The 24,579-nt window shown below is 37.2% G+C and overlaps 1 protein-coding gene across 1 annotated transcript in view; it reads right to left on the reverse strand.

The window, feature by feature from the left end:
* PTPRD (protein tyrosine phosphatase receptor type D) overlaps positions 1-24,579 on the reverse strand; it is a 1,393,726-nt gene that overhangs the window by 1,165,944 nt on the left and 203,203 nt on the right. Inside the window, exon 3 of the mRNA XM_036331134.1 lies at positions 3,103-3,151. The gene's annotated coding sequence lies outside the window, so the exon portion shown is untranslated. The remainder of the gene's footprint in view (positions 1-3,102; positions 3,152-24,579) is intronic.

Below are 24,579 nucleotides of genomic sequence, written 5' to 3' on the forward strand. Positions count from 1 at the left end.
GTTAACCTAATATTTTGAGTTTTTAAATGATTCCATAAAATGTTTAGTATGAAAACTTTGGGTTCATCTAATAATATATAATGAAAATAAATTCTCCTAACACATTTAAGATTAAAGTCGCATATTCATTTTCTAATATGTATTTTCATTTGTTTTTAGAGAGAGAGGAAGGGAGAGGGAGAAAGAGATAGAAACATCAATGAGAGAGAAATATCAACATCTATGGGCTGCCTCCTGCATACCCCCTACTGGGGATCAAGCCTGCAACCCAGGCATGGGCCCTGACCTGGAATGGAACCAGCAACCTTTTGGTGCATGGGCCAACATTCAACCACTGAGCCACACCAGTCAAGCAAATATTAGTTTTTTATGCTGCTGAATACGTTTTTCAAAATATTGGCCACATAACTGACTTTGGTGTGTGACACTGGTAGTGGACAATGCATGAATACATAAATTATCTTCATAAAATACTATCAATCGTTTGTAAACAGCAACATTAAATTATTAAATAAGTATAAGTATTAGTGGTTTCATATTTATATATTAATTTCACAATAAAATGATGAAATCCTCATAAAGCAATTACTCTTCTAATTTAAATCTATTAGTTTACTATATTGAATGCACAAGATAACAACATAGAATAATATCTTTAAAACCTGGTAATCAGTACATGTAAACAATAAAGCTTTTAAGGAAGCCATAAAAAAAAAAATCTTAGCAACCACGGAAAAAACAAATATTTCTTTAAAAGGACAGACAAAAACCCGAATCATACAAGTAACAAACCTAATAAAGCAGAATGAATTAAAATTAAGAATTTCTATTCATCAAAGACACCATCAGGAGAGAAATGAGAAAATCCACTGAATGATTTAAAACTATACAAAATAAATATCTGGGTATGTGCCAGTAAATGTTTGACAACTAGTTCTCCAGAAGAAAGAGTAAAGCCCTGGTTTTAGTCTTTGCCAATGTATGTAGTATAAATACGTCTACAATGGCAGATTTTCAAAGTACCAAGAAGCTCCTGACATTCTTAATGCTTTAACGGTTGGCTCGTGCGTGTGACTCAGTTTGAGCCAACCCAACATATCTCTGAGCATATCAAAGAGAATTTAATACTATATATATATAATATATTTAAATATATATTAAACATGGGTAGGCAATGTAATAAAAAGAATGTAGTGGAAAAATCAAAAGACATACACATAAAAAAAGACTACCCACATGACAAATAATCATAAATATGACAAATAAGCCTAAACAGTGTTTAATACATTAGCCCTCAAGATATTCAAATTAAAATATTCCAACACACACATCAGAATGGCTAAAATATAATGATGAAAAATTCCAAGTGTTAGTGAGTATATGGAGCAACTAAATTCTCACATCCAGCTGTCAAAAACTGATGTAAGCACTTTGGTAAACTGTCAGTATCTATTAAAGCAGAACATGTCCCATACATCCAAAAAAAATACACACATACGTTCTCTGAAAGACATATTCCAGATGTCCTTATGACCATTATTCATAAGAGCTAAAGTCTGGAAGCTACCCAAATGTTTATAAATGGGGGAAATGATCATAATTTGGGATATTCACACAGCTGAATAGCACACAACAATAAGAATAAGTGATTTTTCCACTGCACATAATATTACAAATGTAATGTTGAGCACAAGAAGTAAAGCAGTACCTACTGTATGATTTCATTCATAGAATTAAAAAAAAAAAAAGGCAAAGTAATCTATGCTTCTGCAAGTCAACGTCAGGTGTATGCCCTGTGGGTACAGTTAACTAGAAAAGCCAGGGAGTGGGACTCCAAGGTACCTTAATGTTTAATCTTTTTGCTTTTAAGTTACGTGAGTGCAGGTTATGTGGGTATGTTCATTTTGTGGTAATGCACTGAGTCTGCGCACTTAAGGTATGAGCAATGTTTTCTACATATATTATGTTTACATAAGAAGATTAAGAAGATTGAAGATAATAGTAAATTTTCTAAAAATTTTGTAACAGTTTACAAATTGAAATAATTTGTCAAAAACTTCACTTGTGAAATATAAGCTAAATTGGGGTATAAACTTACTGTTCTATGCATACCCACATGGTGTATTTCATAGAAATTTCTTCCATTATCAGCTAAGTCCTCTTGGTAGGGCAGAGGAATTTCCCCTCGCTTCTATATGGTACTTGTTTTTAATAATCATTTGTTGAGTGTTTCTAAAAAAATGTGGCCAAAAGTACACTTTAGAGCTCCTAGAGGTGGTGGTTGCCTACAGACACCTAAACAACTTCAAGATACATTTCAATAATGCTGCAGGACCAAATCAATAGGAGTTTTAATCAATTGTCTTTGTGTTTCCGAGGATATAATTTTCCCCCAAATATAAAATGAATTTTAAAAATGCCCAAATTATATGTATTGTATGTCAATTAAAATCTAAATCTTTATCGTGTTTATTTTTAAGGAACAAATAAACTCTAGAAATTGTTCTTATAGCCCAAATTTACATTTTTACCAATGTTATTAAATGCATTTAACCACTGAAATGAAAAAATATGTAATGTCCAAAATACCACTTTAGAAGTCACTAGCTGTTTCTTATTACTTCTATTTTCATAGCTACATACTTTACTTTCAATTCTCTCAAGCTCTAACATCAAGCTTTCATGGAACAACCAATTTTTGATAAATCTTGACAGATGATAAAGTAAGTTTTACATTCAATAACTCATTGCCTTTGTTCATTGGCATCAAGTAGAACTCACTATAAAATTTTAATATATAAAATTGTCATTCATGTCTAAAGAACTATTTTCCAGTGATATAAATCTTTACCTTTCTGAATGATGCCTTCAAATTCATTTGGTATCCTAGCAAAGACTATAACAAATGGCTATATTACTATTATATACTGAAGAAAAACATTATGTTAGAAAATATCATATAGCTTCTTCTATATTTATGAAAATATATAGTAAAGTATCAGGTGGATCATACAAATTTCTTTTACTATTACTTTTACTGAACACTATCAAGCATATAAAGGAAAAAAACTCCAAAATTTAGTATATGAATTATCATCTTACCATAAGCTCACAGGTTAGGAATTCACACAAAAATTCGCCACCCTGAGACCTAGAAAAATACAACCGAACACATTCTCTATTAGTACTGGTATTGCATTTTAATTCAAACACCACAAATGTTAAATAATGATTCAATATTATGAAAAATTATAGTGAACGAGTAATTAGTATACATGTAATTTAACACACAATTTTGACTATAATATTTATAAAATAGCAGTAAAATTATTCCGCTCACATCAAACTATTGTGACTTAAGATTAGTTACTCTAATTTGAGATCTTTAATGCAGGAATGACAAACAAGCAGGTAATTTTTATTGTCTCCTTTGCTTCAAGATTACAGTGAATGAATGATAAAAATGTATTTTGCATGTATTTTTTAGAGAAGCTTATCAGTTACATTATGACAAATACACACACCCCATATACACATGCAACACACACACAAACATACACAAATGTGGTTATCATATGATAACCCTATTTTTATCTTTGTCTAATCTGTTTTAATCATTGAGTAAGACATAACTCTCCATGAATATAAATATTCTCTCATAATTTTAAAGACTGCATTGTACCACATAGTTCAGTATACATCGTAAATTGTTTAGGATATTGAGTTTGACCATAACATGGCAGGATGTTGGTTTATATAATTGTGTGTAAATCAGGCTATTTGGTTACCATCACACATGATCATATTTAACAGTTAATGTGATCTTTTAAATCATTTTGATGCAGTGGTAATTTACTAATCAAAATACATTTAGTAAGCCATTAAATTGACTTGTTTCTATGCAGATACTGTTCTACATAAATATAAGAAGCAAACTGAAGATTTAAATTCTACCCTTAATGAAGAAATCAGTAGTACTTATGAACCCTTTAGCAAACTCATAAATTACTGGTATGGAGGAAGGTGTTCCACTGTGTAATACACTGCAATATAAGTTAATAGAAAGAGAAACTAATAGATAACATTTTTATATCAGAGCTTTAATGAATGATATTGTTAGGGGTATATGTTTTTCTCAGATGTCTATGTATTAAATTGTTTCAACTGTTTTATACTATAAATGAAGAAACTATTATGTAAAATAGTTTATCTGACAAAGGGATGATATGTCACTCTTAAGAGTGATTATCATACGTGAAAATGATTCTGACACTAAAAAAACCACTTGAGGACTCAGTGAAATAAAATTTTTTTCTGAAATGTTAGAGGAAAACAAAATATCACTCTTACTGAGGTTTAAATGTTAATATCAATATTTACTGTCTTTCTGCAAATTGAAGTGCAGGTATAGAGTGAAATCCTACCTAATGAAAGAGTAATATGTAAATTAACCATCACTCCGTGACAAAGATGGTGGTGCCCACTGTGGCCCCGGTGGGACTCTAGCAGCATTGCCCCGGCAACTCAGGCCCAGCGTCCATGTCCCCACCACGTGGAGGGAGGGGAGGAGAGAGGCTTCAGGCCAGAGGCATGGGCACTGGGTGCCTTCCCCGCCAGAGCTGCATGCTGTCTCCACCGCCACCTCTGCTGCTAGAGCCGCTGCCGCTACTGGAACAGCTGCCAGTACCATAGCATGTTTCTGAGAGTGCTAAGCCCACAGCCCAGGCACCCAGGCACCCAACACCCACCCCACCCCGCTCCCACTCTCCCAAGCCAACCTCCCGGCAAAGGCACGCCCCTAGCTGTCTCCCCCTATCCCCTATCCCAGCCGTGGGCAAACTACGGTCCACGGGCCAGATCCGGCCTGTTTGAAATGAATAAAACTAAAAAAAAAAAAAAAAAAAGACCGTACCCTTTTATGTAATGATGTTTACTTTGAATTTATATTAGTTCACACAAACACTCCATCCATGCTTTTGTTCCGGCCCTCCGGTCCAGTTTAAGAACCCATTGTGGCCCCCGAGTCAAAAAGTTTTCCCACCCCTGCCCTATCCCAACTCCCTGCATCCTCCTCGCACCCACACAGTTCAGAGGCTCTGGGGATTCTGCTGCAGATCTCCCAGCCAGAACCTCCTGGTTACCCGCTGGTGCTCATAAGCGCACCCCTTTCTGCACCAGCCAGCTCCAGCGCCCCGTTTCCCCAAGCTCCCTATGGCGTCTGGCTCTCACCCACGTCCCTGCCGGCTCCTGAGACCCCCACTGTCTCCTGCACTCAGTTACTTCCTGCACTTCTTTTGCCTCCTGCATTTAGCTCCATCCTGCACCCGCTCCCCTGGCTCCCCATCTACGTCCAGTGCCCAGATTTCCAGCCAGGCAAGCCTGCACTCCCTTTCACAGAGAGGGAACCCCGGTGTTCTCTAAGCACCCGAGAGCTTTGGACAGCCTGCTCAGGAGGGGTGGAGGAGTTTGGCTGAGAGATTGTTCCTCAGGTCGGGCAACCTAGCGGAGTGAGTGTAAAACCCTTTCCCCTTCTAGCAGGGACCCAGTCAGCTTGCGCCCTGCCAACTCCGGGGACTGAAGGCAGGTGTTCATAGAGGAAACTTTCCAGCTGAGCTCCTGGCTAAAGCAAACTGTGCATCTGTCAGGAATGCTCTCTGGGTGCTGTTCTTGCCAGGAGCTTGCATTCCACTGTGGCAGATGCAGCAAGGAAGCGATGATTAGTGCATCTGACAGCTAACGCAGAGGACCGGTAGGAAAAACACACACTCCCCAGTCCCAGCTGGCGAATCTGAGTATGATGCAACCGTGTGTGCCTGTACAACAGAGAGAGAGGCTTCAGGAAACACAAACGTTTAAGCATAGAGTAAATGACACTGCCACCAAGAAAGAGCACACTTAATTACATTTTGGACTTTTTGCCGGGAGCCGGTCCATGCTTGCTGTTTCAAGGGACCTGGCATATATGGCATACTGTTCTTAATATGTTTGCTCACCTTCTTGGCACTATGTGTTTTAACCAAGGTCTCTGAGAAAGGGTGTTTCCCCAGGTAGGGATTTTCCCCTGAAGTTAGGGAGGGAATAAAACCTCTTAACTAAGTGCCAGGCGGGTAATTAATCACTTTAACTATGAACAATCATGCTTAAGCTACATAATCTTTACTCCCTGGAATGGAGATAAGAAACGCCCTAACCTTTGTAATAGAGATTGATAGGATTGAATCAACTGGTATAAATACAGATGTAATAAGACAGCAAGAGACAGAACTTAGAACTCAGAACTTAGAACACAGAACTTAGAACTCAGAACTTAGAACACAGAACTTAGAATACGGAACCAAGAGAGACAGAACCTAGGCACAGAACCTACACAGAACGTTCTCTAGAGACAGAAGAACTTCACTGGAGAGAACATGGCAAAAGATCCTGGCCAGAAACTGGCCTCAGAACCTAGAGACAGAACCTAGCGAGAGAACATGGCAAAAGATCCTGGACTGAACCTGACTACAGAAATTGGCAAGAGAACCTGACTAGAACCTGGTGACTGAACCTGGCTGGAGAGAGAACCTAGTGGGGGAACATGGCTACAGAACCTGGCTGGAGAACCTGGAGAACCTAGCAAGAGAACATGGACACAGACCCTGGCAGGAGATCCTAAGCAGAACCTCTCTGGAGATCCAGACCAGAACTTGGCTGGAGATCCTGGCTAGCCTGCTGATCAACTGAACGCTGTCTCCATGTCATTCCTTCTTTGCCGACTCCGTCTACGCCTTTGGGGACCCCTGGACCTGCTGGGGCTGGACCCCGGCAACTTTTCACAGTCAGTAAGGACACCTAGATTTTGTTTATGATTCACATGATTTGATCATTTGAGTTGGGCCAATACAAACAAAAAGGCACTGTTGGTTTTGGTTGAGGTAATGAACTGAGATCTTAGATTTCTTGGTTGTTTTCTCCTTTGCCCAAGTTCCCAGATTCTCAAAACTCTAGGATTAGTTTTGGGAGGGATGAGAGAAGAAAATATGTAAAAACTCAGGAGGATTAATATCAGATAGCAGTTGAGATTATAGCCATGGTTTTTGAGTTGGCAAATGAATTAGTTTGAAATTCGTGAGCCTGGCCTCTAGTCTTTTATAATGAATGCTCAGATTTTCTTGGTCAGTTACTGAGCTAGTTGGTGGCAGAAAATTGACTGTACACTGAGTTTTTAATTCTCAATTCATTGTGCTTCACTCCAGTTACTGGCCATTACTTCACATCTCCTTGTTCTCAAGTTAGCAGAAATTGTTTACTAACATTAGCAGAGGTCTCTACTGCCCAGTCTTTTTACAAACCCCAATGCACAGAAAATAAGCTGTGGACCTCCCAGTTCATTCATCCTATATAATAAAGAGGTAATGTGCAAATCAACTATCATGCCCTTGCACAAGATGGCCACCCCCATGTGGTCACAAGATGGCTGGCAGGGAGGGCAGTAGTGGGGGACCAGGCCTGCAGGGGAGGGCTGTTGGGGGCAACCAGGCCAGCAGGGGAGGGCAGTTGGAGACGATCAGGCCAGCAGGGGAGTGGGTAGGGGGTGATCAGGCTGGCAGGCAGAAGCGGTTAGGGGCCATTAGACAGGCAAGCAGGCGTGCGGTTGGGAGCCAGCTGTCCCGGATTGTGAGAGGGATGTTTGACTGCCACTTTAGGGATTGGGCCTAAACCGGCAGTCAGACATCCCCTGAGGAGTCCCAGATAGGAGAGGGTGCAGGCTGGGCTGAGACACAGCCCCCTCCAGTGCACGAATTTCATGCACTGGGCCTCTAGAGTGTGTGTGTGTGTGTGTGTGTGTGTGTGTGTGTGTGTGTGTGTGTGTCTCTCTATATATATATAGAATTTATTTCAGAGAGGAGGGGAGAGGGAGATAGAAACATCAATGATGAGAGAGAATCATTGATCGGCTGCCTCCTGCATGCCCCACAATGAGGATCGAGCCCACAACCTGGGCATATGCTCTGACTGGGAATAGAGCCATGACCTTCTGATTCATAGGTTGATGCTCAACAACTGAGCCACACCATCCCGGCCATTCTTCTGTTGCTTTCTGCTTTCATTTCCCTGCAGGAGTAAGGAGTAAGAAGATGGCTTCAGAAGATCCACTTCCTACTAATATTTGTTAAGGAGGAAATCTTCCCAAGAATGTAGTATGATCTGAATACTTCAAAAACTCAATCAAGTAAGTGTAGTAACCTGGCCCCCTACTCTCCTTTTTTATCAAGTGGCACATGAAGTTAAATTTGGGACAAATGTTTAAAAGTTGAATGTTAGTATCAACATGCAGCTAGACTCAGGTAAGAATATTGAGTACAGTGGGGCCTTGACTTACGAGTGTCCCCACTAACAAGTTTTTCGAGATATGAGCCGTCTCTTGGCCGATTTTTTGCTTTGAGTTGCGAGCTAAAATTCGGGTTACGAGCCAGCTTCAGATACCCCACCGCTAGTTGGCGCAGTGAATGTCACAGTGAACGCCACAACATCAGCCCAGCATCACGTGTCTCACTCATTCACTTTAATGATTTGACATACTAGTAATTTGAGTTACGAGCTCAGTCATGGAATGAATTAAACTCATAAGTCAAGGCCCCTCTGTATTGGGATATATTTAGAGAGGAAAAGCGAATTTTAACATGATATTGATAACTATTTTAGGGGATAGATTTGTGGTATGTTATTAGACTGTCAATGACATTGTCGCTGGGTTAGAGTTTTATCCTTGAGGCATTTCAGGAAATTTTATTTTGTACAATAAGATCTAGCTAAATGAATTTTATCAGATTTATATACTTCTCTCATCTGTACAACTTATCTTTGGTTGAATAACTATTTGGAAGGGACTTATGCTAAGCCAAGTAACCAAACCTCAGAAGAATGATTGCTAATTTGTAATTCTAATATCCTAATTCCACCATGTCAAAGAAGGAAGGTTTTAGAGCAATGTTTATATGAACTGTAAATTATTTGTATTTGAAGATTGTACTTGAATTAGTACTCTTATAGATTAATTAATTCCATTAATGAATGGATTTTTTGGATGTGACTAGGCATTAGAGGAATTCATGGAATGACATTTCAGATAGTGACTTTTCTGACTGCACTCTTAATTTTTTTTAAATAAATCTACATGAATAGTAAATAAATGAAAAACCTTCTGGTCTTGTAATTCCAATATATTATGATTAATTTTAGACAGTCGCAGCACCAAACTGTCCAGTTTATTAAATGTTAAATTGAAACTGTGCATTATTTATCAGACATGTCAATTTCTAGAATTTTCTGCCATTAAATATTAGAATACATAGGATTTTGCAAAATATGTAAATTTCATGTTATATGCACAATTTTGGTACAGGCTATCAGAAATGCTTCTTTTGGAAAACCATATAGTCTTGTATCCATTTAGAAAAACAAAAATAATGTTGTTGTTTTTTAAAATGAAGACTTCTTTCAGGACTGTCAAGCTTATTATCTCAGAATTGAAAGTCTTATAATTGTAGGCAATCTGTTTGGAAAAAAAGTAGGCGATTTCAGTGAAACCTGGCATATTGTAAACTCTCGATACATAATGAACATTTAAATGTTCCAGTATTAGATAGTGATGTTGGTTGTTCATTGCTGAATGCTGAATATACTGAATTGTACACTTAAATAGAATGTACAAAAAAAGGTGAAATTTATGGTATGTGACTCATATCCCAGTAAAACTGCTGTTTTTAAAAGGTGTGCCTTATATCACCCTATTAGTTTAACTAGGTTGCTTAAATCAATTGGATACATTTTAATGTGCTAGAAAATTCTGTAACATATTCTTTGGGTACTCAAATTTGTCTGAAGTTATTAATTTTCTACTATGAAATAACATGCCTTATATATTATGGGAAATAAAAGTAACACAAAATAATCATTATCTTCCATAATCTAAAGTCTACTGAGGAAAGAGTTATTTGTAAATTAACACCAAGACAAATCATTAACCTCCTAGGACTTTTGTGAGGATTTCATTACATAACTGAAAATTATTTGAAATCTGCCACATAACAAAATGCAGGATTTGAAAAAAGGTAGGCAATAAGCATAATAGGCTGAAATTTGTATTTTAGCCTTTTGGCCTTGGTGTCTTTAACATATTTGTAATGGGATATCTGTTTTGAAATTGTTCTTATGAAACACTAAAATGTTAAACTGCTAAATAAAGTTTTATGCTCAATAAAAAGGTATAAAATGAAAACAATTATTACAAATATGTCTGGTGTATAATAGATAGAGAAACAACATTAAGCAATCAATTTTGGGATGGGGAATTATGTCTTAATTTAAAATGTATAGATCCGGCCGAAACCGGTTTGGCTCAGTGGATAGAGCGTCGGCCTGCGGACTGAAAGGTCCCAGGTTCGATTCCGGTCAAGGGCATGTACCTGGGTTGCGGGCACATCCCCAGTGGGAGATGTGCAGGAGGCAGCTGATCGATGTTTCTCTCTCATCGATGTTTCTAACTCTCTATCTCTCTCCCTTCCTCTCTGTAAAAAATCAATAAAATATATATTTAAAAAAAATAAAAAAATAAAATGTATAGATCCGCCTGGTCAATGTGACTCAGTGTTTAAGCTTCGACACAGGAAACAAGAGGTAACTGGTTAGATTCCTGGTCAGGGTACATGCCGGGGTTGTGGCCTCTATCCCTAGCAGGGGTCATGCAGGAGGCAGCCTATTGCTGATGGCTCTCTATCATCAGTGTTTCTATCTCTCTAGCTCTCTCTAAAAATCAATAAAAACGTATTTAAAATAAAATACAATACAATAAAATGTATGGATCCTGCCCAGCCAGAATGTCTCAGTGGTTGAAGCGCTGTTCTGTGCACTGAAAGTTTGATTCTTGGTCAGGGCACATACATGAGTTATGGGTTTGATCCAAGTTGGGGCACATACAGAAGGCAAACCATTGATCTCTCTCTCTCTCTCTCTCTCTCTCTCTCTCTCTCTCTCTCTCTCTCAGCATGTCCTCAGGTGAGGATTAAAAATACATAAATAAAAGAAAATGTATAGATCATTTTGTTTTGTTTTGTTTTTATTCTTACATATCACTCTCCTGAAAAAATGCCTCTCCAAATTATTCAAAACATTGAAATTTTGTAACAATGTTTCCTACTGTGTTGATACGCTTGGCAATAATAGTCTCAATCTATTAATGGGTATATTACAGAGATCTTCCAAACTCTTTTTTTATTAATGACATTGCCATAATTTTCCTAAATTGACATTCAACTAATCGATAAAGCTTAAAAGAAATAATAATGCTCATGGTAAAAGTGCCATGTTATATAATTACCTACATTTGAGAAAAAATTACAATTGTAAATTGTAATTTCAAGCATAATATAATGATCCTTTAGTTACTGGAGATAGTTATACTGGAAAAGCTATAAAAATGTGTGAAAGTTCACAGGATTGGTTTAACCTTCATGTAAATTAATTGGTTACCATGGCAACATTCATTTTCATGTCACTTCAACTGTTGCAGGCATACAGATAAGCTTTGGAGCTTCAGTTCTGTGACTGCCATCATGACCGTTAGATCCTTATCCCTCCCTCATCTGAAAATACATAGCATATTTGGGCCTACTAACCCTGCATGGTTGGCTACTTTAATGAACCCCTGGAAAATGCCCTGTTTTCCTATTCTTTTCCTTTTACCACTTTCTTGCCAATTACCATCTCAGAAGCAAAAATAAGATACACAGCCGTACCTCTCAAACTAAATGCACATACAAATCACCTGGGGTACTTGTTAAGCTGGAGATTCTCACTGATGGTTCTGGACTTGTTAGAAATGCAGAATCTCAGCCCCTCATGCAGAAATATGCATCAGAATCTTCATTTGTGGCAATATTGACGAGGCTTGTAAAGCTTTCTAAGAAGCAATTTAATTATTCCTACGATGAGATCGTTATAGATCATGTATGTAAACTACCCCATGACTTCTCCGTCTCTGCTCAATCTCTCTCCCACTCTGAATGCCCCCCAAAACCTCAACTATATATATAACATTACATAAAATCCTGTCAAACTTCTTAACTTTGGAAAATAAAGCTGACATACTGAAATTTTTGTTCCCATTTTTTTTCTTGAGTAACACATAACAACTAGTGCTATGTGTTACTCATATTTTATCATTACTATTCTTTCTCAACAGTTACCTATGCATTATATTAGCCACTAATGTGAAATATTCCCAATCCAACCCCATTCTATACCTGCCCCTCTATCCTGTTATGATATAACTTTCTCACACATTTCTAAGTGGTTAAAGTTATTCCTGTTAACAACTTCAATTTTTCTATTCTCCATTTAAAAAGTGCATATGTATCTCCATCCAAACCCAGGAATAAATTCAGGAAGTAGCGAACCTAGGATCAAATTTTAGCTGTGTCGCATCTGGCCAATCATTTAACTTTTTTGAGACCTCAGTAATGATTATATAGACCAAAAGAATAATTATTATCACAAACACGTGTAAAAATTATGTGTTATAGGATTTTTCAAACACTAGTCAATTTAAATTAATCCTCCTAACAACCTTAAGTGGTAGGCACTTCTCTTATATCTACTTTATAGATACATTAACCGAGAAAAAGAGCAATTAAATAACTTTCCCAAGGTATCAGATCTAGTCAGGAGAGGAAATTGCTAATAATAGAGTCTTAGACACTATTAGAAATTAAATGAAGTAATGTAGTTGAAGTGCCCACTGTGGTGACTGATTCCTGGTAGCCGCCCCCAAAACATTAGTTTGCTTCCTTCTAACTGAATATGAGTAGTCACAGTGCCTCTCAAACTTCAGAGAACATCAGAATGGCTGAGGGCTTGGTTATTCACAAATATCTGCGTTCGTCTCCTAGTGTTTTTGATAAAATAGGAGAAGAGTAGAGTTCCCACGTTTGCATTTCTGACAAGTTCCAGAGGCTGTTGATGCAGCTGAGCTGGACACCCCACTCAGAGAACCACTGAGTTGGTGCTAACTCAACAGAAGACAGGTATCCAGTCCTGGACTCTCAAAGCTCAGAATCTAGTAAAGACTATTTGAAGAACAAGTAAAGCTTTACACAAACAATAAAAACAGGACACATAAGATTGGTTAGTAAATTAGAAACATGACCATGTGAGCTATTTACATTTTTAATAATCAAACATGGTTTAAATTTATAAAACCAAACCCAAATAAAAATAAAAACTTAGTTGGCTAAATATATTATGCCCATCACTTATTCTGGGGCAGCGGTTCACAACCTGTGGGACGCCAACCTGTGGGTCGCGACCCCTTTGGGGGTCGAACGACCCTTTCACAGGGGTCGCCTAAGACCATCGGAAAACACATATATAATTACATATTGTTTTTGTGATTAATCACTATGCTTTAATTATGTTCAATTTGTAACAATGAAAATACATCCTGCATATAAGATATTTACATTATGATTCATAACAGTAGCAAAATTACAGTTATGAAGTAGCAATGAAAATAATTTTATGGTTGGGGGTCACCACAACATGAGGAACTGTATTAAAGGGTTGCAGCATTCGGAAGGTTGAGAACCACTGTTCTGGGGTATTTACAATGTTTCTACATATTTCCAGTACTCTTCTATAATCCATTATTTTTCACTGTGCAATAGATCACAATCATTTTCTATATTCTGTTAGTATGTGAGCTTCACAATTGTTAATATGTAACAAGTACTTAGAACGGTGCCTAATGCATAGAAGGGGCTCTGAAATGTTTGCGTGTCTGTCACCATTTCTTTTGGTTAAGAGGAACTACAGAATCAAAAGATCTGAATGATGTTACAGCTTTGGATTGGTATTACCGAAAGGACTGGGAAAGAATGTAGCAGCTTCCACTCCCACCAGTCCTGCCTGCTTGTGCTGATTTCCCTCACTCATAATCACTACCTCATAATTTTTCCAATAGTAACTATCACTGCCACATGTGTTTACCATATGTTGATTTTCAAACTTTAACATCTCTAAAATCACAATGCAAACCCACAGGAACAATTTAGCTCCACTTTTCCGTTTGTAGAGTTCTACAAAATAATGATTTGTCTTACAATTCATGGCATTTTAGATTCAAAAAAGAAAAATCCAGTGACACATAAATCCTAGTAATATATTTGTGAATACTAGGCATGATTATTTCAAAAGCTATCTAATGCTGTTAAACATTTTGAAATATCACTGTAACACTATGTGTTGAATGTTGTCATATATCGCTGATTAACTTCCTAAGAAATATACTATTTTCCCTGGGCTGAGTAAGGACTCAGGTGACCTGTCTTAATGCTACAAATCAGTATTACTTGTCTTATCTTTAACAGAGATAGAAGAAAAAGAGACATGCCACCAGATTTAAATGAACAAAAATCTTTCAAAAAGAAAACATATATTAGGGAATCATAAAAAAAGCTAGTATAAATGCAACCAAAAGCATCTCATTTTCTATGAAAATAATGTATAAAATCTTTGAGGATTTTACTAAATGTATCTATCTTGTGCTATATTGTGCTGTTTTTACTCTCAAATATCAATAATTAAACACATCCTACATAAAACTTTTTCACTATTGGTTATTTTTAACATGTTATATCTTTAGGAGCAAATATTTAGTTGATTACCTACAAATAAAAAAGATGAAATTGTATGGATTGCTTCAACTGACCAATAAGCATCATAAAATGGACAACTATTAGTAATAAATACATAAATATAAAATTGGGTAAAAATTCTGTTACAAAACTGAATGTATTTTATTTGAATGTAATATTAAAAACTGTAATATTAAAATTACACTAGGACTCAGTTTCTTCAAAAGGAGATACAAAATGTCCATGCTTGATTACAGGGATTAACTGATATGATGTATGCAAAGTGTGTAGAAACATTCTGGCTCAGAGTGTTAATTAAATATCAACTATTACAATGATGTTGATGATTACCTTATTTAGAAAACAAGTATATGCAACTACCCTAGGTTTTATTTCTGTTTTCACTTTTACTTCTATAGGTTACAGTTGGAGGATGCATAGTAGTAGTGGTACAAGGCCACTTCATAAACATACATATAGAAATATTAATTTCCTTTTCTCTGCTGCAAAGGGGGCAAAGAACACAAATATGTATATGCACACATACATGTACATTTAATATTATATCTATACTAGAGGCCCGGTGCATGAATTTGTGCACGGGTGGGGTCCCTCGAGGTGGTCTCCAGGGGTAGGGCTTCAAGCTCGCTCCCCCAGCCTCGCAACCCCGCAGCCCTGCCTGGCACCACCCCCTTACCTGCTCCACCATCCCAGCTGTGAGGTGATAAGGGCCGGGCCCCCACCCAGCTCCCTCAGTGCCTAGGAGCCAGGTGGCAGCCCTGCCACCCATTGCCACCACTGGTAGACATCTGTGGGCAATCAGCGGGGTGATCAGGCCCCCGCTCATACCCGCCTTGGCCTGGTGCCACCTGCTCACCTGCTCCACCATCCCACCACGGTCCCACTCTCTTCAGGGTCCATCAGGGCCGGCAGTGCCTCCACTGCAGCCCACTGCCAGTGCCCATCGCTGATGCCTGTCATGTTCCGTGCCTTCCCCTGATGGTCAGTTTATGTCATAGCGAGTGATCAAACTCCCAAGGGGACAATTTGCATATTAGGCTTTTATTATATAGGATTCTCTTCTGTAAAAGTTTGAATAGTGAGCAATCTTTCTCCTTGAAGAAAGGATAAATGGTTTTGTTATTGTTACTTGGATTTTAATGGTCCACTGAGGACTCTGTGAAAGAATATGATGAGAACGGGGTAGAGATAAGACAGAGTGGCACTGAAGGAAATGCTGAGAATGTGGGAGGGAGTCATTCCACATTACAAGCAGGTTGGAGGACAAATGACAAGTGTTTGAGCACGGGGGCATTCCCAGGGAGCGCCCCAATCACTAAGAGGAAAAGTAAGAAGGGTAAGCAACCTCAATCCTAAAAGTCAGACCTAGCATAGAACCAAAATGAAGGTCATAGAGAGATAAGTCACTTTTTGCTTGATCATTAGCTTTTGTTGAAGTGAGAATCTGTCATTCCATTGTCACCTGGGGACATTTTTCCTTTCTTAGCACAGCACAGAGCCCACCCACTGACTTCACGGGAGGAGTGACACCCTCATGACTTATTTAAATACCTTTTCATTACCCAGGAAGAGGTCTGCTTCCCAACAACCTAGACAGCGGTTCTCAACCTTCCTAATGCTGCGACCCTTTAATACAGCTCCTCATATTGTGGTGACCCCCAACCATAAAATTATTTTCATTGCTACTTCATAACTGTAATTTTGCTCCTGTTATGAATTGAATGTAAATATCTGATATGCAGGATGTATTTAGGTGACCCCTGTGAAAGGGTCGTTCGACCCCCAAAGGGGTCGCGACCCACAGGTTGAGAATAGCTGATCTATTGGCTTAGTAGTATAGGATAATGCCATTGCATCCATACAGAAACAATGGCCAGTAGTTAAAGATACAGACATTGCAATTTTACAATACCCTGATGCATAAAATGGTCAGTTCAGTATGAATCACTTTAGAACTCAAAGGAAGAACACTTAATAACAACACAGGACAATGAAATAAAAACAAGCATTCAAAGATAAGTGAGTTAGAAAAATTTCTTTGAGCATAGCTATCAGACTATTATATCAGTTCTCAAGATGGGTTATATGATAGAGTTAATACAAAACACCATTCCTTCTTAACATTCATTACAAAGGATTTTTCTCTTTGGACTATGTGATCCCATGAGCACACATGTCCTTTAGATGAGTTTGTATTTAACTAGAAAAAATATATTTACTTACGAATAACCATAGAACATATATCTATGCATGTGCAAAGGAACACATGTGTACCTTATTTATCATTATACTTGAGTAGGCGCTAATATGTGTATATTGTGTTTATTCTAATATTTGAGTCATAATGCCACATTAAAAATAGGTAATATTAAAGGCATTTTTGTGAATATTTTTGAGCAGACAGGCCAGATAAAATAAACATTATTCCAATACAATAATTCCTGGAGAGTAATTACTATCTGAGTGTTCTATATGTTACACGTGTATTATATATAAACATTTTTATAGAGTCAATAAATAGAAGTACCCTTTGTATTTCTTTAAGGTTCTTGGAGGGATAATACCATACTATACTTTTACCATTGTTTAGTTTGTAGAAAACCATATCTTTTTTTTTTTATTTAGGGAGGTCAATTGTTATTAATACATAGACATTTTTAAACAATCACCATCACCTAATATGTCATTTGTGGTGTTAGCCTCAAATATTCTAAGACTAGCAAAATGTATGAGAAATGATGGATTGCTAGTTTTCTTTTAGATGATACAGTGACAAATAAAAAGCTGCAATAATGCAATGTAGGATGTGATTAAATATTAAAGACTATATTGTGTGTGCCAAACCATATTTTTCAAACTGGTATCTAAATTGCCTAATAGAATTATGTACATAAATTAGAATATGAATTGAACTATTATTATCTTAAATTTGTTCTAAATATTTGGGTATAAAAATATAAAACACATCCCACCCTCAATTTAACATGTCTTTCAGGATTTTAAATTAGAATGTATGATGTTATTCTCAAACCACACAAGTCAGTATACAAACTTAATCATTAATGAAATTCAGACCTATTTTTTTTTTTTTTTTTTTTGCAAGACTATTCTGTTATAAAGAAAACTGGTGGATGGGTCAGAGAAACAGAATGTCTCGGGATTGCGAAAAAAAAGTAAGTAATTATCAGGAATGGAGATGAATTGACTCATGTCAAGGAAGTTATAGGTGAGAAATTCCCATTTGTCTGAAAAACTAAAGCTTGAGTTAGAGCTTTAGAGATTTCTAAAGCTATTTCACTTGGCTTTCTTAGAAATCAGATTTTATGAAAGCTTATTTTATCAATGATATAATTCACTTTGTCATTATAAATTAAATGCGCCCCAATGAGTCTATTTAGAAAATGGCAGGAAGTAAGATATATAGGTTGTTTAGATTCATGTGTAGCCCCACAGAAAAGTCTGAAAGGGCGACACACAGGTCACACATTTCTGTGAGTGAGCATGCGCAAGAGGTGAAGGACTTAAATTGATTACTTGATTCCAGGAAATGTTTCTTTTTTTAAAATATATTTTTATTCATTTCAGAGAGGAAGGGAGAGGGAGAGAGAGAGATAGAAACATCAGTGATGAGAGAGAATCATTGATTGGCTGCCTCCTGCATTCCCCTACTGGGGATCGAGTCCGCAACTCAGGCATATGCCCCTGACCGGAATCGAACCTGTGATCCTTCAGTCCGCAGGCCGACGCTCTATCCACCGAGCCACGTCGGCCAGGGCAATATGTTTCTTTTTAACCATGTGTATTTTCTACAGCACGCATCTCTCTAAGAACACATTTCCAGAGACTCTGGTTTCTATGGTAAAATTACATCAGGGAAAAGCCCTTTACATTCAAGGATAGCTACATTTCTTTTTCACAGTTTGGAATTCTCATTTCCTACAATTCTCAGAATACATATTATTTAATCTAAAAATTTGTCCTAGCTGGTTTGGCTCGGTGGATAGAGCGTCAGCCTGAGGACTGAAGGGTCCCAGGTTCGATTCCGGTCAAGGGCATGTACCTTGATTGCGGGCACATCCCCAGTAGGGGGTGTGTAGGAGGCAGCTGATCTGATGTTTCTCTCCCATCAATGTTTCTAACTCTCTATCCCTCTCCCTTTCTCTCTGTAAAAAATCAATAAAATATATTAAAAAAAAATTATACAGCACATACTATGACTAGCATACTTACAAGTACTTGGAAGATATTAATTCATCCAATATTCACATAAGCATGTGGGCTAAGTACTATTAGTATCTTCATTTTACAAATGGGAAACTGAGGCATATATAGATAGGCTAACTGATTTTGTCAGGATTACCATCAGTGGTGGGGCCTGGATTCCCGACCAGGCCACTTGGCCCCCAGGTTTTGTATATTTTACTGTTTCTATTACACTGAGATTTCAGCGAAGAACTCCTTATCGTTTATGTCAATTTTACAGGTGGATTTCTCCATGAGCTCTCAACTTTGGCATCTTAAAGTAATGCTGTTTATACAGTTTCACAAAATGTGTTTCACAAAATATTAACCCCATGAGAAAATAGGTGGGAAATATTCAAATAACTTCATAGTAAACAATGGTATTTTTCAGAACCAGGGTATATCCTTATTTATTATGAAGTTAGTGTTAATGACAAAAATTTCACCCGCAAGTAGAACTTTAAGGAAGATTACTTTACTTCTGTACTTTCTTCTTATTCCCAGGCCCTTTAATCAATCTTATCCCATGATTATCCTTGACCCTCCTCTCTGCGTAAGGCCTTTTCCGAGCACTGCTCCTTACTCAGCCACAACTCAAACCCCTTCTGATATTCTGAGAATTGGAAGCAAAACAGGAGAGTCAAGCTATGGCATCTTGAGATGAAATTAAAACTAAATGAAAGTGGACCTAGGCGTCGTTTAGTCTAACCTTGATCCAGATAAACATGAAATCACTGAGACCTGATGAGGTTAAATAATGTGCCCAGGGCCATGGACAGAATAAGGGGTAGAGCTTGTTGTGAAGCAGTCATTTTCTGATTGCTGATTCAGTATCTGTGTAGGCTATGGGATGATACGCAACAGGGAAGAGGAAGGGAGATTCGATGGAGTTCTGCCACATGTGCAGGACTTGAGCCATCACTTGGTTGTTAGGACCCATTCTCCCTTCCACTCCCTCAGTACCAAGAGCCTCACAACTAAGGCCTCTGGTTCTACCATGGCACAGACATGCAAGAACCTACAGGTGGGCACAGCCCTGCCCTAGTGCTGGATGAAATCTCGCCATCCTCTTGGACAGGATTCCTTGGACAGTACACAACCTGGACTACTGTGTGTGGTAGGATAAAAAATAAGCGAAAATGGGGTGAGATGAATATGCAAGGAGAGCAGGAAAAGCCTATCCTTTTATTATTTTTTCTATCCTTAATTCATTATAGTTAGAAACTATTACTTCCCTTAAAAATTCCAATTCGAAATGTGGTTTCTTGCCCTTCTAAATCCTAAGTACTATATTTTGTTTTAAAAAGTCATTTTTAATGAAATTACTAAAAATAATAAAATGTTTATGACTTAAAAATATGGAAAGTTACAAAGAATAAATTTTGGAGGCAACTAATATAGACCTTTTTATTAATCGCTTCCCAGAACTTTTAAAACTTTTTTTATTTTTTAAAAATACAACTTTTTGTTACAAGCTATATAAATTTATATGTTTTTAATTTTTTCTTAATATATATATTAACATTATTGGTAAATACACTTTTTAATGCTTCCCATCACTTATCCTACATTCTAACAACTAATATATATATATATATATATATATATATATATATATATATATATATACACACACACACATTATTGGTAAACACACTTTTTAATGCTTCCCATCACTTATTCTACATTCTAATGACTCAAGTCCCTCTCATAGTGACCTTTAAAAAAGAATTTGTACAGAAGTGAACTTGGGTTTTAATCTTGGCTTCACTGTATACTCAGCTGTGCTATCTTGGCAAATGATTTTTATGAGCTTCCAATATCTCTTTATCAAAAATGCCCCCTTACTCGATATTTAGCTCCTCAGCCACATTTTAGTGCCCTTTTGGGCTTCTTGGAGGCCCACCACCACAGCCCTGGCTTTCCTGGGCAGGGTTTAGATATAGCCCTTTCTCCAAAATCTATAGTCTTCTTCTGGGGCTTTGTAACATAGACTGGTTCTCCCCATTCCATTCTATCATAAAGGTACCTCATATTATATTGATGTCTCTGGAATTTCATTGTAAGTTATTTTCTTAAATTTATCTTTTAAGTTACCATTTTTCTCTTCAGGTTTTACATTCTATGGTTTAACCCATATTTCTATAATTTCAGTTGTTATAACCAGCATTTCTAGGCCTTCAGTAAACTTGCAAATATCAGCACCTTTCTCTATACCAGAAATAACCAGCTTGAAAATACAGTAGAATATATGCTACCATTCACAATAGAAAAATTGCTATAAAAGATCTAGCTTTTAATTGAATGCAGAATACTTATAGACTTTATGAAAAAATTATAAAACTCTATCAAATTATTTAAAAAACCTGAAGAAATGGAGATATATATTCTATTAATGAACTGAATTATTAGAATTGTTAATTGGCCCCAAGTTATTCCCTTTGCTCTCTGGGCTTGCTTCTTTGATAACATGTAATATGCACTCTAAGTCCAAGCAGCTGAGCTCCAGATAAGTTTTTGGAAAACTAGTTTGTCAATTGAGAGCTGCTTTTACTCTGTTCATGTGTGTGTGGAACAGACTAACTAAGTGAAAAAAATGATATCACAGGGGTATGAGAAAGCACAGGAACAAGGGGACATTTTAGCCAAGTCCTTTTATAACACAAAGTATTTGAGAAGATAATAATGAACTTTTAAGTTGAGACTGAACAATGGCAGGAGAGTACAACTGACGAGTTTAAGTGGGCAACTTACAGCCCAGAATGTTTCTTTTCTGAACACTGAAAAGACACAAACATAACAAATTCTCTTCCTCTGAGGATGCATAGATCGCCATTCATTCATTCATTCATTTTTTTCATTGTCTGACAGTCAGCCCCTATTTTAAGATTAGGCATATCATGGGGAATACATGTTCTAGTCTGGCACCCTGGCAGGTGAAGATTCAGTTGTTTCAGTGTGAGGAGTGTATAATGGGATCTGTATCATTGTAGAGGGAGTGTGATGAACATAGTTCAGACATCTGCCTGCTTCTTCCTATCTGACAACTAAGAGGCCCTCTCCTACAAAGAACATCAACTGTTTGATGAGCTGCCTTTATCTGTTCTTTCTTCCCTGCTTATCCTTGGGCGGAATCTCACAAGACCTGACTAGTATTCTATAACAATTAGGGCAAAACTGTTCATCCTTCTCTTTTTATTCACTGGCTGAAAACTTAACTATATAAAAAATCCTCTTCGTACCAAAGTTTAATGAAAAGTCCCTTAGTGTAAGAACATTTTTTCTTCCTCACAAAATCTGAACTATCCTACATTTTATTAGTGTGTCATCCAAATGGTAGCTGTGATTAAGATATATCTGCTAGTGATCCTACAAACTGTTTTTGTTTGTGTGTATGTTTTTCCCCAACTTCTTGATACATTTGGTTCTTAGAGTGGATTTTTTTTTTCTTAGTTTATAGTGTGGCTAAAGCCATCTAATCATTGGTAATAAAACCTAGACATTTTAATTGAGAAATGGCTCAAAATTATGAAAGAAGGGGCACAAAACAAAATAAAATAAGCAATAAGAACCTATCGACGAAGCAAAACATGGGTATCACCCAGGGTAAATACACTGAGGAAAAAAATGCAAATTTTATTTGTATATGTGATCCAGAATTAAATAATTTACTTGCTATCATAATATTTGAGTTATAATTACTTTTGATAAAAATTATGTTTTCATTGTGAGGTTTTTAAAGCCAACTTACCCATAAAGAAATTTTTAGTCCAAGCTAATACTTAATATTGATAGCTAGGAAATGGTGGTCTTAACCTCTATACTCTATAGTTAACTATAATCTGGGGATTGTTTGTGAAGTCATATAAATAATAGCGTATGGCTATTGTAAGATCACATGTTCACTATTTCATCCTAAAATTAATTATGCATGATCTATTATGTTTAACAGGATGAAGTTAGATATATTTAAATCAGTGGCTCAATGTCAGGCTCTTTGTTCTTAATACACATTATCTGCTCATCATAAATCCATTTATTGGCTCAGAATATAACAAGGAACTGTTTTAGATGCACTGTTGAATAGAGCAGACAAGGATCACTGTTCTGGTGATGCTGTACTACCAAAGATGGAACAGACCTTAAATACTAAATATAACACATGAGTAAACTGTGTAGTATACTGGATGGCAAAAAGAGCTAGCAAAAACAAATAGTAGAGGTTAAAGGAGATTTGGAGTCCTTGGGGTATGAATATTGTACGGAATAAATAATTATAGGATCCTGGTCATTATAAATCTGTGGATTCTACAGGGTGCAACAAAAGTAGGTTTGCAGTTGTGAGTACGTGAAGCACGTGAGTACGTGTATTTATTCATTATTTTCTGTATGAACACACTTAAACCTACTTTTGCTCCATGCCATATATTTCATATCACTACATACATAAAAGGGGCTTTAATTTATTGAGGATTGAAGGGTTAGTATGTATATACATGTGAATCTTCTTCTGGGGGAGATAATCTTTTCTTTCAGCAGACCCTTAAACAGATCGTGTTCTAAAATAAAAAAGTAAAGAAAAAGACTGACATTTTCAATATTTTGTTTTTCACAAAACTAGATAAAATTGCTCACTTCCTTCCTATAACTTTTGTTATTATTATCAAGAATTGTGGTAGACATTTTGGAAAAGACTATATAATATGTGTCAATAGTTCAGTCTGAAAAAGGTAAGTAATAAAATTAATGATGCAAATAACATGGTTCCTTCTTAAATTTCAGCCCTTTTTAATATAAAGATAAAATGGAATTAGAAATATTGAATGTGACCACAATTACTGACCTCACCGATATATTAAATTTCTATATTTAAACCAATGGTCATGAAAAACAACATCTTGAAAGTGTTAAGTACAGGGTGAAACAATAGTCAACAGTGCATTCTAAACAACTGTAATTTTATCCTTTGTAAGATTACATTGCTTCTAAATTATAAAATGAGGATTATAATTCCTGCCTCAAAAGAGTGTTATAGGAATTAAATGAGGTAATATATACATAAACTTATTCTTCATCCGATCCCTTCTTTTTCTTTATAGATAATGTGTACCTATGATTTTTATTCGATTCCAAAAAAACAGATAACTATCCTATATAATAAAAGGGTAATATGCAAATTGACCCTAACAGTGAATCACCTGTCGCTATGATGCGCACTGACCACCAGGGGGCAGACACTCAGCGCAGGAGCTGCCCCCTGGTGGTCAGTGTGCTCCCACAGGGGGAGCTCCGCTCAGCCACAAGCCAGACTGATGGCTGCGAGTGGGCCTAAGCTATAGTTGAACAATCCCCCCGAGGGCTCCCAGGCTGCCAGAGGGATGTCTGACTGCCAGCTTAGGCCCAATCCCCTGGGGGAGCAGGCCTAAGCCAGCAGGTGGACATCCCTTGAGGGGGTCCCAGACTGTGAGAGGGCTTGGGCCGGGCTGAGGGACACCCTCCCCACCCCCCCAAGAGGGCACAAATTTTTGTGCACTGGGCCTCTAGTATATATATAAAAGCCCAGCAACCCGAACGGCAGAACGACTGGTGGCTATGACACCCACTGTGGTAGCCAACCAGCCTGATCCAGCCCAATCACTCCCCC

This window comes from Myotis myotis, unplaced genomic scaffold (genome assembly GCF_014108235.1).
Source record: "Myotis myotis isolate mMyoMyo1 unplaced genomic scaffold, mMyoMyo1.p scaffold_m19_p_12, whole genome shotgun sequence".
Taxonomy (NCBI): Eukaryota; Metazoa; Chordata; class Mammalia; order Chiroptera; family Vespertilionidae; genus Myotis; species Myotis myotis.